At 55.2% G+C, this 5,128-nt stretch overlaps 1 long non-coding RNA gene across 3 annotated transcripts in view; it reads left to right on the top strand.

Moving 5' to 3' along the window:
- The window catches only part of LOC109295240, a 37,218-nt gene extending 32,527 nt beyond the window's left edge, over positions 1 to 4,691 (top strand). For 2 of the 3 annotated variants that reach the window (XR_002096700.1, XR_002096701.1), the window contains exons 2-3: positions 1,720 to 1,941; positions 3,362 to 4,691. This is a non-coding gene — a long non-coding RNA (uncharacterized LOC109295240). Of the gene's footprint in view, positions 1 to 1,025; positions 1,942 to 3,361 lie in introns of those variants that run through there. The other variant, XR_002096699.1, reaches the window with a different exon arrangement.
- Positions 4,692 to 5,128: the final 437 nt, after the last annotated feature.

Below are 5,128 nucleotides of genomic sequence, written 5' to 3'. Positions count from 1 at the left end.
CAGCAGGTAATTGCGACCCAGTTCCCAGGTTACCGGATGGGAGTGATGCAGTTTTCATCGCCCCGTAGCGCTGACTGTGCCGCAGGCGAAGGGGTTTCATGAATACGCATTGGCGGTGTTTGAAGTCCGGAGGTCACGCGTCCCTTCGGGCCTCGAGGGGCTTTGCAGTGCCCCCCAGTGCCAGCTGAGACACTGAAAAGCAACCGCTCCGAATGGGATTTGAGTTGCCGTCTCTCTGTTTCATCCTGCGGCGGTAATTGCCAGTGCGGGATGTTTTGCAGCCATGGGGCCTGGCCACGGCTGTCAGATAAGCCGCTGGGCTTTGTTTAAAGAAATATATTTACCCTTTCCCCTCCTTTGGGCCATATCCTGCTCTCAGTCCATGTCATTACTCTGTATTCGGCATGGCCCTGACCCAGTGAAATGCTTAGGCACACGATAAAAAGAGCAGTTAGTAGGTACGTGCTAATGTGCCTTGGGGGATAGGGATGTAAGAGCAGGAATTCGTCCTGTTGGTTCAGCTTCTTTCATGGAGTGAAAAGCGACTTCCCTGCTTTTCTTCTAAAGCCTCCCCTGCATATTAGAGACGGGCCCAGGGCTGAACTTCAGCAGTGGTGCAGGGTGTTTGGACCAGGCTGGTGTTGATTAGCAGCCCTCTAGCAGCAGGGAGTATGAGTTGCTGCTAATCGTGGTTGGTACTTGATTCTCTGGTGCTGACACCAATGTTGCATTTTCCACTGCTCAGTCCAAAAGCTTGGATGAATCGCCTCATCCCCATTTTGCAGATGGGCAAGCTGAGGCGCGGAAGGTCTAAGCGACTCACGCAGGTTCACAAAGCAATTTAGTGGCAGAATTGGGAAGAACACCTCAAAGGCCAGGTTCTCACCCCTGTGTTTTATATGCTGGACAACCCTCCTTCCACACTGGGCAGGGTGCAAGGTGTCTGCTGAAGCTTCCTTCAGGACATTTAGCCATACAAGCCACGATTCCCGCTTTGTAACATGTATTATTGCAGCCACCCTTTCAGGAGGCAGAACTAGAGTCAGCCATTTGCAAAATGTACAAAGGCTAAGAACTAAAATACAAGGAAATTAAAGGTAGGTTGGGCGTTAGTTGACACTTTGGGTTTTTGTTGCTGCCGTTGTTGCTGTAACTTTAAAAACAGGCATTAATTTGCATAATTACATTTTGCAGCTGCTGGAGCTGCAAGTCCATAATGCAGGGTGTGCTTTGGGGCATTATTTTATGCACTGCAAACGGACCCAGAGACACTGAGCTGTGCTATCAGCTGCTTCTCCTTGTGCGGTAACTGCTGTTGCTGTGTATATATTGGTAAGCTTGGTTAGACCATCCTAAATGAGCCTAAGCTTGGGGTCACTATAATGCACATTAGCCTAGCAGACTGTGCAAGCTGTCTACGTTTCTGTCCCTGCTGGAACAGCAATTCATAGGCTTCTTTGCAAGGGCTTGTGTTTGGCTCAATCCCCTCGTCCTTGTTGCTGGAAAGGGAACTTTGGAGCAGGTGGCTGGGGGCCTCTGACAGTGGGGAGGGTGGGCGGACGCTGCTGGGGGCGTTGCGTGTATCAGGTGGCTGGGATCTGTTCTGCACGTGGAAGTAGCGACCGCCCGTTTCTTCCACTTGCCCTCCGAGCGATTGCTAGGGATTGCTCTGATTTCACAAGCCTTCTCTTTGTCTTTCCTTGCCCCGTCCCTGTCTAGGACTCCTGTGGATGCCTCTGGGTGTAGCCTGCCTTTGGTGATGCCCCAGTTCACCTTCGCTTGCTTTTGTGGACTTCATGGCTTCTGCAAGATGAAGAGGAAAAAAGACGAGCCCAGCGCAGAGCAGGAGACGTCTGTGTGAGCGGAAGGGAAACCTCGCCCTGCGTGTATCACGCTCGTCCCGGTGCCGCACCACAGGAGCCCAGCTCTGGCTTTCCCTTGGTAGGATGCTCGTACTCTTTGATTAGGTCCCTACCCTGGAGGGAAAGGGGCTTCTGCTTGCTCTTCTCTGATCTCTGTAGGCATGAGCTCCCACCCAGATGGGTCCCCAACACATCTGTGCCCCTCGCTCCCCTGCTACATTGGCGACAGAGCTATAAGTGGGAAGAAAACCGTGTACGTGCTAGGCCAGAGGACCAGCCTGTTGATCTCCTAAGGGCCAGGCTGTCAGCACTCAAAGCTGGAAGCAGTCATGGTCTACCCTAGGACAGCCTGTCTTTGTCCCCTCAAGTGCGTGGGCCACGCAAGAGGTCCCTGAATTGACACCTGCTTCTAGTTAATGGGAGTGCAGAGCTGGAGTTTTGTCTGGAAGGTGTTCGGGTGCCTAAGACCCGGTGAAGTCATAGTTTCATAGTTTCTAGGGTCGGAAGGGACCTGAGCAGATCATCTAGTCCAACCCCCTGCCATGGCAGGAAGAGCACTGGGGTCAAATGACCCCAATAAGGTGGTCATCCAACCTCCTCTTAAAAACCTCCAGGGTGGGAGCCTGCATTAGAAAGTCATTAGAAAGCAGGTGCCTAAATGCCTGTAATTAGTTGGCCCTCAGTCCTGCAGGCTATGTGGCAGCAGCTCATGCTTTTAGCATTAAGGGCCTGGGTTTAAAGTGCCCTCCTAAAGTCCTGCATGCTCCACAGGCTCCTGGACCTGAAAATAGTCCACAGCACTTGTTGGTCTCTGGCCAGGCTGCAGGCTGGCTACGTAGCTGCACTGAGCGGCACAGTGAATTAGTCCAGGTACGGTGCAGCATGAATGCGGCTCCGCGCAACATCGTGCTGTGTCCTCTCAGCAGATGCTACCGGGGCCAGCCCAGGACTGATTTCTCCAATGCAGAGTAAATGTTTCACTCCCAGGGGGTCCTTGGAGGTGCTGGGACACAGCCCTGAAAAGCAGGACAGTCACTTGCCCAGTTACACGACACCTTTTGCAGCTGAGCAGATGCAGTTTCCTCCTCTTCCCCCTGTGAAACACTCCCACCGGCTCAAGCAAGGGGAAGGCCACTCCCGGGGCGAAGCTGAGGTCTGGTTCCCGTGGTAAAGGGAAAGATGACCCGGCTCCAACCACAGTCCTCTAATCATAGCACACGGCTCTGTGGAGATGCTGCAGCCACAGCTGGGGTGGGCAAGGGGAGAGGGAGTCTGGCTCCATGCTCCCAAAGGGGCTAGCTTGTCCTGCGCCGCCCTCCTGATGGATCAGCTCAGGAAGATGTCCCAGCAGGAGGAGGTGAGCCTGGGGTGTGAGCGATGGGCTTTCTCGGGACTGTCAGGTGCAGGCTGGGGAGACGCAGGGAGAGCTGCTTCATCTGCTCTGATACGCTTATCTTGCAGCTTCTCTCATTTTCTTTCTCTTCCATCTTTGTCCCCAGAGACTCGCCTGGCGAGGAAAATGCCGAAGCTCAGACTTGACCTTACAGAAGAGACGCACGCAGGCGTTATCCTGGGCGGCGTGCTGGTTCCACGCGGCCTGAGTGCCCACGGCTGTGCCGGGAAGGGGGAACGGCTGCCCCCGTGCTGGGCTCACGAGCGCGCTGCCCTCGGCCCACTCTAGTAAGTCCTCGTGGACACTTCCTGGAGCAGACTTTAAAATCAAGGACCAAATCTTGCCCTTGGCTCCCCCCAGTGTAACTGTAGAGCAGGATTGGGCTCCTGGTTTTAAATCGCTTCTCTGCTGACAGGACAAACAAGCTGCCTTTCCCCCCCACTTTTATTTTAGAAACCCTCAAGCAAACGTCTGTGTCCATGAGCACCCGTCCCCCGCGTCTCTGGGACGTCGCATGCTCCAGCCGCCCGCGCTGAGCAGCCGTCCGGAGGTGCGAGGGCACCAGGCTCTGATTCTGCTCCCTCCAACTGTGCCAATCTGGAGTTTCTCCGATGAAATCTGTGGAGCAAGCCCGGTGTGGGACTCGCGCCCCTCCTGGGTGTATGCTCGTGGTTGTGCTGGATTTGCCCGTGGCCCTCTTTCTGTAATGGGCCAAAGCCCAAATCCCTGAATGCTGCAGGGCAGGGAGTTTGGAACCGGCCCCGGCTCCAAGCTCGGGAGCTCACGCTTGTCTCTAGCACGCGCGTGTGTTCTCCAAAGCAGCGGCTTTCGGGTTTTTCCCCTTTCCCAGCCTGGAGCCTTCTTCCAACCCGGCTGGGATCTGGATGGGGCCCTCTTCCTGTTTAGTGACATGGAAAAGGCAAGGATGGCCGTGCCCTCCTGGGGCCTGTTCCCCGTCGCCTCCAGGATCAGAGCCCCCAGGGAGAGAGCCTGTGCTCTGCCGGGATTGGTGTGGGGGGTGGTCTGGTCCAAAGCATGAAGCTTCGTTCCTGGCATGGCCTCATCCTCTCCAGGGATAGCCATTAGCTCAGCAGTGCTGCTGTGTCAAAGATTGCCCTTTTCCCCCTCCCTGCCTGTCTGGACATCCTTCCTACTTACTCTTGAAGCCATATGGAAACTCCCTGGGTGTCGTGCCTTTCAGGAAGCGTTGCAGACAGACTCCTTTCCCCGCCCCACCGAAACGAGCCCCTGTGCTAGGTGCTCCCAGAAAGCAGGACTACTCCCTCCTCCTTGAGTCAAGGCCCTTGACGTCAATGGGATCGTTCCCTTCAATCCCAGTGAGCTCTAAATCGGGCCTTTGGACCTCCTGCCGTCCGACAGTAATGCTGGAGATGGGCTTGTTCCCACCCCCACTACTCCAACCCCCTTCTGGCCCTGAAAGTCTAGATGCAGATTTCGTCACTCAGGCTCAGCACTACTTAATTCAGCATCCTTAACTCCTTGGCTGCCATCAGCAAAATGGATGGCCTGTGCAGCTGCTGGAGGTCTGGCCTCCCCTGCGTAGTGGCTCAGGGAGATTGCCCCAGCGAGGAGGGTCGCAAATCGTCTGGAGTGACAGTGGCTTTTTGCAGTCGGAGTAAAGCATGCAGAGGTGGCTGCTGCTGCTTTTGAGCATCGATGGCAGGTCCTGAGCCGAGCACGTAACAGAGAGAGCGAGAGACAGGCGGTCAGCAAGGCAGGCTGCAGGGGAAGCTGTGGGGAGAGCAGGGCTCTCAGGCAGGGGAAATACCTCGGCAGGTGAATGCTGTGACTCTGCTTGAAACACTGTTTTATCCGATAAGGAGCAACAGGCCTGTCTATGGGTGTGAAGAGC

The sequence above is a fragment of the Gavialis gangeticus genome, unplaced genomic scaffold (genome assembly GCF_001723915.1).
Source record: "Gavialis gangeticus isolate Ggan-Ray unplaced genomic scaffold, GavGan_comp1, whole genome shotgun sequence".
Taxonomy (NCBI): Eukaryota; Metazoa; Chordata; order Crocodylia; family Gavialidae; genus Gavialis; species Gavialis gangeticus.
The sequence above is the reverse complement of the archived record's forward strand: the minus strand, read 5'-3'. Positions and strand labels throughout refer to the sequence as shown.